This window comes from Ranitomeya imitator, chromosome 8, assembly GCF_032444005.1.
Source record: "Ranitomeya imitator isolate aRanImi1 chromosome 8, aRanImi1.pri, whole genome shotgun sequence".
NCBI classification, from domain to species: Eukaryota; Metazoa; Chordata; class Amphibia; order Anura; family Dendrobatidae; genus Ranitomeya; species Ranitomeya imitator.
Window position 1 is genome coordinate 131,657,907 of NC_091289.1, and position 13,309 is coordinate 131,671,215.

The following is a 13,309-nucleotide window of genomic DNA, read 5'->3' on the forward strand; positions in this document are numbered from 1 at the left end:
GGGGGCTTTTTCTATAACCTTTGGTATTTGTCAGTGGAAAATGTTGCATTCAAGTGAAGCTTCCTCTCCACTGAAGTCTTTATAATAACATAGTCACCAGTAGATGAGAATTGTCAGACTTGGATTTTTCAGGCATATCTTACGGATAGTCATAAATGCCCAAGATGGAAATGAACATTTACTTATTGTACCGTATATATTTACCTGTACTATGAAGGGATTGTAGATGGCTGACTGTAATTTTTCAAAACCTTTTAAATTTGTTGCCGGAAGTGAAAATAATAGCATGGTTCCCTTATTGACAATTTCTGTTATCCAAAAGCACATTTTTCTATCTGAATGCTCTTTGCCTTTGCGTTATGTGCTGTCTTCCAATCATTTGTTATATGGCATATATCCCTTTGATCTAAAGGGGTTTCATGAAACCCTATTTGTAGGGTAGGTTATCACCCAGAACTCATACCACTTAGTTGTTACTAACTCTAAATGCAGCTTTAAAGGGATCTTCTCATGTAAAAAAAAAGGTTATTAACCAACAGTTATGGTTTTAATCTGAAGGTTAATAATGTTTTCAAGGGAATCTGTCATCATAATTTTGTAACCTCCTCTGAAGAAACCTGATGTAGTCAAAGAGACCGTGAATCCAACAATATATCACGTAGTTTACTGGGTGCAGCCGTTTTGACACAATCATATTTTAGAGTTAGCAATGCAGCAGAGCTAAGAAATCTAAAAAGCAGAAGCAACATAGCACAATATTTTATGCAGAAAAAATATCTGATATGTCATAGGATGTGCTTACTGGTCACAAGTGACTGTATTGAGGTTTCTGCATTCCTTGTGCAATTATTTTAAAGTTGGTCAAATCAATCTAAGCAGGATAGAATTTGATTACAACTTCCTGAAATTCATGGAACCAAATAGAACATCTTGAAATTTGACTTCCAGTTAGCATGCAAAAAATAAAAAAACTTGCCTGTACTGCTTTCCAAACTGCTGAAGCATTAGGCTAAAGTCATTTTGGTAAACCAACACAAGGAACAAGAGTGCAAGGGGGTCTCTTAAAATTTAACATCTTTTATTAATGTATAGATAAAAACTAAAAACACACATACCTGAAGAAAACAGAGTATTCCTGCAAATGATCCAGTACACAAATGAAGTATATATGTATATAAACTTGAAAAAATAAATAGACAAGTTTCTAAAAATATGGCGACCACCCCAGTCTAAAAGCTTAGTGCTATGACTATCCATAGAGGATCTAGTAATACAATGAAGGTAAGTAATACTTACATCTAAGTGATGTGTCCAGACCATAGCTTCATCAAGGGGCGAACGTGTGATAGTCAGAAGGTAGGTAACGCACTAATCAAAGAGTTTAAGAATAAAACTTACATGAGATGATCAGTACGTTTTGTGTGTTGTCTCCACCACCACAATGCACGTTTCAATGTTATCTGCGTCAGGAGACATGTGTTGGGAAGGGGTGGGCAAAGTTAAATAGAAAGAGCTAACCAATAGTTATAATAATGAGGGAGGTGTGTCAGTCACATGGTTCTCCTTGTAAGTATCCAATAGCTTGCATAATTAGTTTGATACATTAAAAAAGGTCTGGATACATATGATGAGAGCATTGTACTGCCTCTATACAAATCTCTGGTTAGACCGCACATCGAATACTGTGTACAGTTTTGGGCACCGGTGCTTAGGAAGGATATAAGGGAACTAGAGCGAGTACAAAGGAGGTCAACAAAATTAATAAAGGAGATTGGGGAACTACGATACCCAGAGAGATTAGCAAAGTTAGGATTATTTAGTCTGGAAAAAATACGACTGAGGGGCAATCTAATAACCATGTATAAGTATATGAGGTGACAATACAAATAGCTCTCTGAGGATAGGTTTATACGGTCACAATGGGGAATTCTCAGCCTTTGGAGGAGAGAAGGTTATTCCACCAACACAGAAGAAGATTCTTTACTTTACCGGAATGATCCAAAGTATAACGCCGTTACTAGGGGCGGAGATCTGGGGCCTCCTGACAACAGGGTGAACTATACTGATGTTCTGCGCATGTGCAAACTGCCATGACTAGCATTATGGGAAATCTCACAGCGCCTGCGCAGCTGACTTCCCACCATGCCAGGATGATGTACCGGCGCCGCCATGACTGTGTACACCTGGTAGATGTTATAATATTATAGAGTGCTATATAAACCTGGGAACGCACAGACCTTTCATATTGACCTTGAGAAAGACGCCTTGAGCGTCGATACGCGTGGGTCTCTGCACTCACACAGCTATCAGGATCTTATGGGCCTGTCACTTTATGACCACTGAGTACGCTGATTACACTAGGTTGGGTGAGAGCCTCCCTGGGATCTAGGGGGATAGTGAGTGGGAGGAATATCATATGCATGTTTATTGTGCTGCTCCCATCCTCGGGGTAGCTTAGCTTGTTGGTACAATCACAGGGTTTAGTGTTTTTCATGCACTTACCAACCTGGTAGTACTCATTCAGTAAACAGCACATTTTGTGCATCTACATGTATGTTACGGGTCATTAATGGGCATATGTGATTTGTTTCTGCTATATTATGCTCGATTATTATAAGTAGCTGTGTTATGTGCATATCTTGTTGGTATTTAACCTAATATTGTTGTGGATCCATCACCCTAATTTACGTTATGGGTTTTTAAGTGTTTTTAATAACTTTCTGTGTATAGTTCACAAATAAAGATTTTTGATATTTTAAAATTATTGCTGTGGTGATCCCAATTCCTATGCATACACTGTTGTTTGTCTATTAGTACCTATCTTTGGTATGCAAATGGTGATCCCCTTATGTGAATATAAGTTGGATGGTGCCCACTCAACCTAATGTTGTTGTTGTAGATTCTTTACTGTTAGGGCAGTGAGATTCTGGAATGCCTTGCCAAACTCAGTCGAGGGGTTCAAGAGTGGCCTGGATGTCTTCCTGGAGCCTATCAATATTGTATCTTAGAGTTATTAGGTTCTTTAGAAGGACGTAGATCTGGGGATGTATTCTGACGGAATATAGGCTGAACTGGATGGACAAATGTATTTTTTCGGCCTTGCTATGTTACTATGTTAGTATGAGTCACTGTGGTCATCCACATGAAAAAAGCAGCATGTCTGCTTGTGAGGTTTCAGTAGACTGGTTAACCCACCTGCTAAAGGCAAACTCAGCAACAATGAAAAATGAGCACTAGTCCTCCTGATGAGCTGCAACAAAACACCTTACAATTTGTTCCAAAAACTGATTTTTCCTCTCTGTCAGACCGTTGGTTTCGGAATGGTAATTTCATGGTTTGACTGGTGAGTGACCTGGGACCAGGGGCACCTTTCCTGACCCTAACACTGGGAGATGCCCTATCTCATCCTCTTCCCCAGGATACATCAGATGGTGATGATGCCGGGGCCTCCGCCCTTGCCTTATCTCCTAGAACAGCCCTTCATCTGTCCCCTTCCCCCACTCGGGGAAGAGAGGTGCTACTGTTGTTAGGGCTAGCGGAACGCACCAAATAATTAGAAGGATGGAATAAAGTGCGTTCGCAGCCCGGGGTTCACAGTGCAGAGATGGAACCTGCTACTGAGTAATAACGTACTATATGGCAGTATTATGTGGATACACACATGGGTTAGCTACTTAGCTTCACCCGGTATGAAGGAAGCGAGGGCCGTGGTACCGCACAAAGAGCGCAAGCAAAGAGTCGCAGAACTCTGTCCCAAGTCTAAGGGAAAGAGTTCCTCTAAACCTCTTGCACTCGACACCGAAACTCTGGTGTCAGAGATAAGCAGAAATAATAATTTAATGCACAAGAGTGCATGCAGTGCCCCTCTGGTGGACGCCACTAACCACCCAGACTTGGGCAAGGAAAGTGCTCTATTAGCGCTCGGCGCCGCACTGGTGGTCACTGCTATCAGATGCTGTATCGTGTGCTAGCTGTGCGGAATAGCACTGTCAGGCGCTAGGTAGCTTCCACCATTCGCGAGCAGTCAAAAACACTAGGGATGGGAATGTTTCAGAGCTTTCATCCATTGACAGGCATACATCCACACACGTGTTAATAAGTTTATACTAGCGCATGGCCATGTGGCCATGCAAACCTTTTATAGCGGAAGCTCTCCAGGACCTTCCTAGTTGTCCAATAGGAGCTGCTACAGGACCTGAGCATGTGACCCCCGACCTCCAATGAGAGGTCGTCTCTTGGGCATGCTCAGAAGAAAAGCAGGACTTAATCTCAGGGACGCCTGCTCGCCGCTGATCAGTACTGGTTGCAATGGCTGAGCCTGGAAGGACAGCAGTAACCAGCCGCACAGTATCAGCTTGAGCCAGATGATGGGACCAGCGTCTCTGCTGAGCAGGCTCCACTGCGGCTGGAGGAGAATGGGAGACCGCAGCGGAGATGGTTCGAGATTCTCCCTGTGCAGCGGTGGGAACTCAACACCCAACAACTGTGCACCGCAGTACATCAACCCGACAGACAGGGTAACAAAGACAAAGGTAAACTGAAAACTACACACACACAAAATATACACTAACATATAACAGAGGTATTCACCAGGGTGTGTAGGGAGGGGGAAGAAAGCAAAACAGGGAAGCAGGTATGGACTGGGGCTGAAATTCAGCCCTGGCATTTGAAATCACAGAGGTCCATGCTGTCCCCATCCCAAGTACCAGATGGTATATTATACTAATATTACCCTAGATGGAGGAAAGCAAGATTTACTATAAGACCAATATTTCTAATGATATCCGTGGCCTGCTGGGGAAAGTGACGGAGTCAGAGACTTTGAGCTCTATCACAACTCTTAACACTATCTTTAGAACACTGATTCTGCTAACAAAGTAGCAGACAAGGCAGCCCACAACCAGACAGGCTCTTTACCAGATGGCCAGTCCAGCCCTGCAGGGAAGGATGAGGAATTACCAAGCGTACAAACCAGACATCAGTTGCTAATAAACTTCTCCAGCTCTCCTTCTCAAAACCAACTTCTCCCACTCCAATGTCATGCAGCAAGTGCTAACTCTGATGAGGACTTGGTAATTGAACTCAGATTTTATTGGGAAAATGTAGCTTAATGTAGGAGCTTCCAGTATGGCTGATTAACCCCTGTTCTGCTGGGAGAAATAAACATGTTTAATACACTGGAGAAGTGGTTCTTCTCATTGCAGTAGGAGCAACCAGATGCTGAGGTCTTGTGGATCTGCTCCGTAGCGGTAACCCTGTGACAGTTAAGCAGATGAAAATCACAAGTCAAACCTCAATTTCTTACAAAACAATCTCTAGAATTAGGAGACAAATTGCACTCCCCTATCGGATACATTGTTCAATGGAATGCCATGCAATTTCACCACATGATTGATAAATAACATAGAAAGTGTCCCGCATTAGGTAACCTTGATAATGAAATTAGGTGAGCTTGTTAACTGAATTGGTCAACCACCACCCAAATAACGGTTTTCCCACTAGACAAAGACAAATCAGTGATGAAATCAATGGATAAATGAGTCCATGGTCTTTTTGGAATAGGTAATGGAGCCAATTCTTTGGCTGGCCGGTTATGACAAACGCTATAGTGCTTTAAGGTCACAAGGTTGAACCCAATCAATTATATTACACACCAAAATATGTCCAATTGTAAACAACTATGGCACTTCAAGAATAGATATAAACCAAAAGTGGACTTACATTAACCTAGCCGCAAGAAGAGAACCATATATTAAGAGATTATCTAATATATAATTGCCTAGAATACTACTTCCTGCAATTTGTGCCAACTTCCGTGGCTTTGTCCGGAGCTAATGTCCGGAGCTAATGTCCGGAGCTAATGTCCGGAGATAAGTGACGTCAACAGTGTCCAGTGTCTGATTGGTTGACGCCTGCTGCGAGCGAGCAATCAGAAACGTGCCGTACTGTGACACACTCCGCCCGCCATTTTGGTGTGATTTTTGAATTTTTACCTCACAGCAAGTTTCTACTGCGTGGAGGCGGGCCCAGTGACGTTGCTCTTCAAGCTCCTGCCGAATTTCGTCAAAAAAATGATAATACCATTTACCAAAACTATATATATTTAGTTGTGAAGTGGTTCAGTGACATTTTCACACCAATTTTGAACTTTTGTTTGGTGTTTTCTCCATATACTGCCTATTATTTTTGTTCTTTCTTACTATTATTTATTAATTGTATTATTCTTACATTTGAATAAATAAAGTATATATGGATTCTAGACTCCCGATTCTTTAGAATCGGGCTGCCATCTAGTTATTTTATAATTCTTTCTTAATGCATAAAATCACCAAAAACAACAATATCAAAAGAACGGAGTGTTCCAAGGGAAACAATGGGGTAACAACTCCACAATAATTCCACAATATGTCTGCAACCTAATTAGGTAGTATTACTTTTCTAATTTGGCAAAGAAATTTCTCTGAGTCTTTGTAAAACATAATGAACATGCTCAAAGTGTGAACTGAGGTCAGAAAAAAAAAAAAATGTCATCAAGTTATACCACTATAAACCTTCCAATAATATCAGACAAAAATGTCACTTATAATGTTCTGAAAAACAGCAGGTGCATTGTTTAAACCAAAAGGCATGACTAGATTCTCAAATAGACCCTCAGACGTTAAAAATGCTGTCTTCCACTCATCACTCTCCTGGATGCGTATCAGATTATAAGCCCCTCTAAGATCGAGTTTAGAAAATCATTTAGCCCCAGTAAACTGATTATATAGGTCAGAGATGAGTGGACATGAGTATTTTTAATCATAACTTAGTTTAACCCCTTACTGACATCGGACGGGATAGTACATCCGATGTCAGCTCCCCTGATTTGATGCAGGGCTCCGCGGTGAGCCCGCATCAAAGGCGGGACATGTCAGCTGTTTTGAACAGCTGACATGTGCCCGCAATAGCGGCGGGTGAAATTGCGATTCACCCGCCGCTATTAACTAGTTAAATGCCGCTGTCAAACGCAGACAGCGGCATTTAACTACCGCATCCGGACGGGCGGCCGGAAATGACGGCATCGCCGACCCCCGTCACATGATCGGAGGTCGGCGATGCTTCTCCATTGTAACCATAGAGGTCCTTGAGACCTCTATGGTTGCTGATGGCCGGTAGCTGTGAGCATCACCCTGTGGTCGGCGCTCACAGCACACCTGATTTTCTGCTACATAGCAGCGAACAGCAGATCGCTGCTATGTAGCAGAGGTGATCGTGCTGTGCCTGCTTCTAGCCTCCCATGGAGGCTATTGAAGCATGGCAAAAGTTAAAAAAAAGTTAAAAAAAATGTGAAAAAAATAAAAAAAAATATAAAAGTTTAAATCACCCCCCTTTCGCCCCAATCAAAATAAATCAATAAAAAAAGTCAAATCTACACATATTTGGTATCGCCACGTTCAGAATCGCCCGATCTATCAATGAAAAAAAGCATTAACCTGATCGCTAAACGGCGTAATGAGAAAAAAAATCGTAACGCCAGAATTACGTCTTTTTGGTCACTGCGACATTGCATTAAAATGCAATAACGGGCGATCAAAAGCACGTATCTGCACCGAATTGGAATCATTAAAAACGTCATCTCGGCACGCAAAAAATAAGCTCTCAACCGACCCCAGATCATGAAAAGTGGAAACGCTACAAGTATTGGAAAATGGCGCAATTTTTTTTTTTTTTTAGCAAAGTTTGGAATTTTTTTTTCACCACTTAGGTAAAAAATAACCTAGTCATGTTAGGTGTCTATGAACTCATAATGACCTGGAGAATCATAATGTCAGGTCAGTTTTAGCATTTAGTGAACCTAGCAAAAAAGCCAAGCAAAAAACAAGTGCGGGATTACACTTTTTTTGCAATTTCACCACACTTGGAATTTTTTTTCCCATTTTCTAGTACACGACATGGTAAAACCAATGATGTCGTTCAAAAGTACATCTCGTCCCGCAAAAAAATAAGCCCTCACGTTGCCAAATTGATGGAAAAATAAAAAGTTATGGCTCTGGGGAGGAGGGGAGTGAAAAACGAACACGGAAAAACGAAAAATCCCACGGTCATGAATGGGTTAATTTATGAAAAATTGAGGCAAGGATGGAGTCCCCCATCTTTATTTTTCACAAAGAAGAAACAAGCTGCTACAGGCAAGGAGGAAGGACAGATATGACCTGTCCGTAAACTTTAATTTACATATTCTTTTATAGTGGTCCATTCGGGTCCCAACTAGTGTTGAGCACTCCGATACCGCAAGTATCGGGTATCGGCCGATACTTGCGGTATCGGAATTCCGATACCGAGATCCGATATTTTTGTGATATCGGGTATCGGTATCGAATCAATAGGGATGTGTAAAATAAAAAATTAAAATAAAAAATATTGATATGCTCACCTCTCCGGCGGCCCCTGGACTTCACACTGCTAACCGGGAGGCTTCTTTGTTTAAAAAGCGCGCCTTTCGGACCTGTGAATGACGTCCCGGCTTCTGATTGGTCGCGTGCCGCCCATGTGACCGGCACGCGACCAATCAGAGGCCGCGACGTCATTTGCAGGTCCTCAATTCCTAGAATTAGCAGTTTTGTGAATGAGAATGACGTCGCGGCTTCTGATTGGCCGCGTGCCGGTCACATGGGCGGCACGCGGCCAATCAGAAGCCGCGACGTCATTCTCATTCACAAAACTGCTAATTCTAGGAATTGAGGACCTGCGAATGACGTCGCGGCCTCTGATTGGTCGCGTGTCGGTCACATGGGCGGCACGCGACCAATCAGAAGCCGGGACGTCATTCACAGGTCCGAAAGGCGTGCCTTTTAAACAAAGAAGCCTCCCGGTTAGCAGCGTGAAGTCCAGGGGCCGCCGGAGAGGTGAGCATATCAATATTTTTTATTTTAATTCTTTATTTTACACATCCCTATGGATCCCAGGGCCTGAAGGAGAGTTTCCTCTCCTTCAGACCCTGGGGACCATGAGAATACCTTCCGATACTTGATGTCCCATTGACTTGTATTGGTATCGGATATCGGTATCGGCGATATCCGATATTTTTCGGGTATCGGCCGATACTATCCGATACCGATACTTTCAAGTATCAGACGGTATCGCTCAACACTAGTCCCAACAAATTGTATAGGTGAGATTTAGGCAATTTGGCATTAGGCATAAGATCAATAACACAATCACTAAAACGGTGAGATAGTATTTCTGCCTCTTTTTTCGAGAACACATCTTCAAAGTCTTTAAGGTATGCTGGCAGACCCCCCAGACTAGCAGAGCATGGACTCAGAATGAAGAGTTTTCACTTTTAGTGTGAATTCCACCATTACCAGCTGGACAAAATTCTGAAGTAACAGTGTCTTGTCAATGGTGATAATCTGAATAGTTCTTTCCAATCTAACTGTCCCTAATCCTAATTTAAGAACCAGTCCAGAATCAGTAAAGCTTGCGGTACATCCATAGTCAATGAAAGCAAGGGCAGATATCTACATGTTCTGAAAACATAGTTCCACATTCAACAGTACTTTATCTGAGGAGTAAAAAGGTTTTTGGAAGCCTGGGTGACATCCCAGAAAATCACTGAGACTTAAGCAGTTCCCTATGGCTTGTTTGCTTGAGGGCAAATTTATCAGTTCATGAGATAATGCCCAGCGGTACCACAGTAGAGGCAGAGTCTGAGATTGTGCCGACATTTCCTCTCCATTGTTCAAGTGCTAGCTTCTCCAACCTCCAATAGTTCTGTCTCAGGTAAGACTTGCGAAGAATGACTGAAACCCTCTGTTGCTCATCACGTCTTTCTGAATTATACGATCCACACGTATGGCCTGAGTCATGGCCTGAGTCATGGCCTCCCCCAAAGAACAGAGTGGAGTATGCCAAGCTAGAGCATCCTTTAGATTATTCATAAGGCCACAGTCAAACTACAAGATTCAGGCAGCAGGGATACCCGAAGAAAACAATCTCCCATGCGTTTCAAAGGGCCAAGGGACTGAATCGGGATCTGTTAATTTCTCCCAGTAATCGCCATCAGGACAGGAGTGTCCGATTCATTACGGACTACAATGACCAATGGAAAAGGGTAAGGAATATTATAGCATCCCATTGGGATATCCTTACAACAGACACACAAACCATTCCTTTGGTCACTCCCCGTCCTGTCTTAACGGCCAAGAGAGCTCCCAATTTGGGCGATATTCTGACTAGGAGTCACTTTTTACGTCCCTACATCAGTCTGAATCGCGGCATACGATTAAGCGAGTCATTCCCTTGTGGGGAATGTAGTGTTTGTCAACACAGTCCAGCTACTAGGGATTTTTTCATTAATCCGCTTGATTCAAAGTCATATCGGTTGACATCCTATATTAACTGCAAGACTGTTAATGTGATCTATGCCATCGTCTGCCCCTGCAATAAGGTGTATGTGGGCCAGACTTCTCAGGAGCTCAGAAAGAGGGCACAGAAACATCTGTCCACAATACACCTGGCAGCTTCAGACATTAAAAAGGGCAGGACGATGTCCCCAATCGCCGCGCATTTTCTGACTGACCATGGTGGCTCCTGTGCTCACATGGGCCATGGTCAAAAAAAAAAAAGATTTTTCCACAGTTTCTTACATCTGCTGGTATTTTCTTTGAATGAATTTCTCTTTATTATGTTTGCAATACAAGTAAATCATTGAGCAATATTCTACACGGTTCCCCCTTTTTGCATACTATGCATACTTTGCATATTTTAATCTGTTCCCTTTGGATTAGTAAATATTGTTGGGCTTTGGCATGTTGGCACCTATATTGAGCGTTTATTTTGTTGCTTTTTACGCTTGTGCCATATTGTGTTATAGCGTATTGTAGTCTGTGCACGCGCAATGCCAAAAGGTGGCGCTTGTGTTTCTTGTATTTACGCCTTATTGTGGAGCCGAACACTCCGCTCTGCGCAGGCGCGGAGCCTTTATCCCTCCCTGTGGACTTGTGTGGCTCTATACCTTCTATGCCTGCACTGCCCCGGGTTTTTGGGAGTTATGCTCTACTCATGCGCGAGCTTTCACTTGTCTCCATATACCAAACGCAGCTGGTATTCCTTTCTCTTCCCAGCTTCCTGGCTTTTGCGCACGCGCCTATCTGCGTTCTCCAGTTCCAGATCTTTGTGGTACGTAATCGGGCCTCTGCCCCGCTTCCACCTGTCATTAATCTGGATCAATCTGACATTAATCTGTCTGCCACCTGTCATTAATCTGGACCAATGTGACCGCTACTTAAGATGTCTTGACCCCCTTCCCCATCCTTTCTCCTGACGAAGCTGCATCCTGCAGCGATACGCGCGGGGCTTTCCCCACACTACTTGGGTCCTGGGACCATTCCCTTCTGACTGTATGACGACTGACGGCTGACGCCACACCCTGGACTGCCTGATACGGTGATGTTCTCTCATATTTAGCCTTTTGGCTTATTTCTCTGACATTGGTCTGCCCTTTTTCCTTCTATTGTGATGGTTTGAGTTGGCGAGTTTATCTTATACGCTCCCTATATCACTTTAACAGGCTCGTCCCTCTGTGATAGTGGTAGCCTTGCCTTTTTATAGGGACTATTTTTGATATTTAAACTCCAAATTATATATATATATATATATTTTTGAGGGGATTTATACTTATCTCCTTTTTCTGCAATGTAGTAGGTCTATTGAGGCCCCCTTGCTAGCATTAGCCTCTTTATTTATATTGGGGCACTCCAGCACTATATAGTACTCTGGGGACGCCCAGAGCTTACCTGCTACCTGGCTTTGTGCATATAAGCCATTGTGCACATAAGTCACCGTTTGTGCATATGTGTTGTGCTATTCATGTTACATCTTTGTATCTTAGATTTATGAAAGTACCAGCAGTGTGTTGGTGGCGTGACTCACCATATATTATTGTATCTTTAGCTGTCTCCATATATTGACTCTGTATAGGACCATTGGTGTGTTGGTTGTATTTTAATATATGTTTTTATTGGTGTTTTCTGTATTTCCCATTAATAAATACATTTTTGTATTTTTGCAACTTAATTGTATTCTGGGTGTGCGCCATATATGCATAGTCTCTTTTCTTATTTGTTTAGTGCAGAAACCATCAAGCAAGATAAGAATATGCATTGATCCCAAGCCACTCAACAAGGCACTGAAAAGACATAATTACCCAATGCCAACATTAGATGATGTTCTACCAGATCTATCAAAGGCTTAAATATTTGCTGCATGTGATGAAAAACTGGATTCTGGCATGTGGAACTGGCTGAAGAATCAAGTTTACCGACAATATTTTCTTCACCATTTGAATGCTTTAAATGGCTGAGAATGCCCTTGAGACTAAAACCTGCTCCAGAGGTGTTCCAGCAGAAATTGATGCAGGCTTTGGAAGGACTTCCTGGAGTGAAAACAATAGTAGATGATATCCTAATAGTGGGAGAAGGTGAAGATATGGAATCTGCAATCAAGGATCACGATCAGAAGATGATACAATTTTTGGAGAGATGCAGAGCAAATCAAATAAAGCTGAACATGGACAAATTCAAACAAAAAATGACAGAAGTTGCATACATTGAAGATCGTCTGACTTCAAATGGTGTAAAAGTGGATCCTGAAATGGTGAGAGCAATACAAGTGTTGCCTATCCCTACTGATGTTTGTGGAGTACAGCAATTTTTGGGCATGGTAAATTATCTCTCCAAATTTTGCAGACATCTGTCAGACATGTGTGAGCCACTGAGACAGCTAACCCATAAAGATGTGTTCTGGGAATGGAAAGAAAGCCAGGAGACTGCTTTCCGAGCAGTAAAGAAGGCTATTGCAGATGCAGCAACCCTAAAGTATTTTGATCCAGATCGAGAAGTGGTGGTGCAATTTAATGCTTCAGAGAAAGGCCTTGGAGCTACATTAATGCAGAACAAGCATCCACTCACATTTGAAAGCAGAGCCCTTACAACAACAGAGCACGGATATGCTCAGATTGAGAAGGAACTATTGGCTGTGGTATTTGGGATGGAGAAGTTTCACTAGTACACCTACGGTCGACGGGTAACAGTGCAGTCAGATCACAAACCATTGGAGAGCATTACAAAGAAACCATTACTAAATGCCCCAAAGAAACTACAGCGCATGCTGTTACGACTTCAAAAATATGATTTTGACATCAGGTACTGTCCTTACTGATTGCAGATACGCTAAGCAGAGCTTACCTACCTATAACAACTGATGAGGAGATAGACATTGAAACCATCAATATGTGTAACTACCTTGCAGTGTCAAAAGAAAAGTTGAA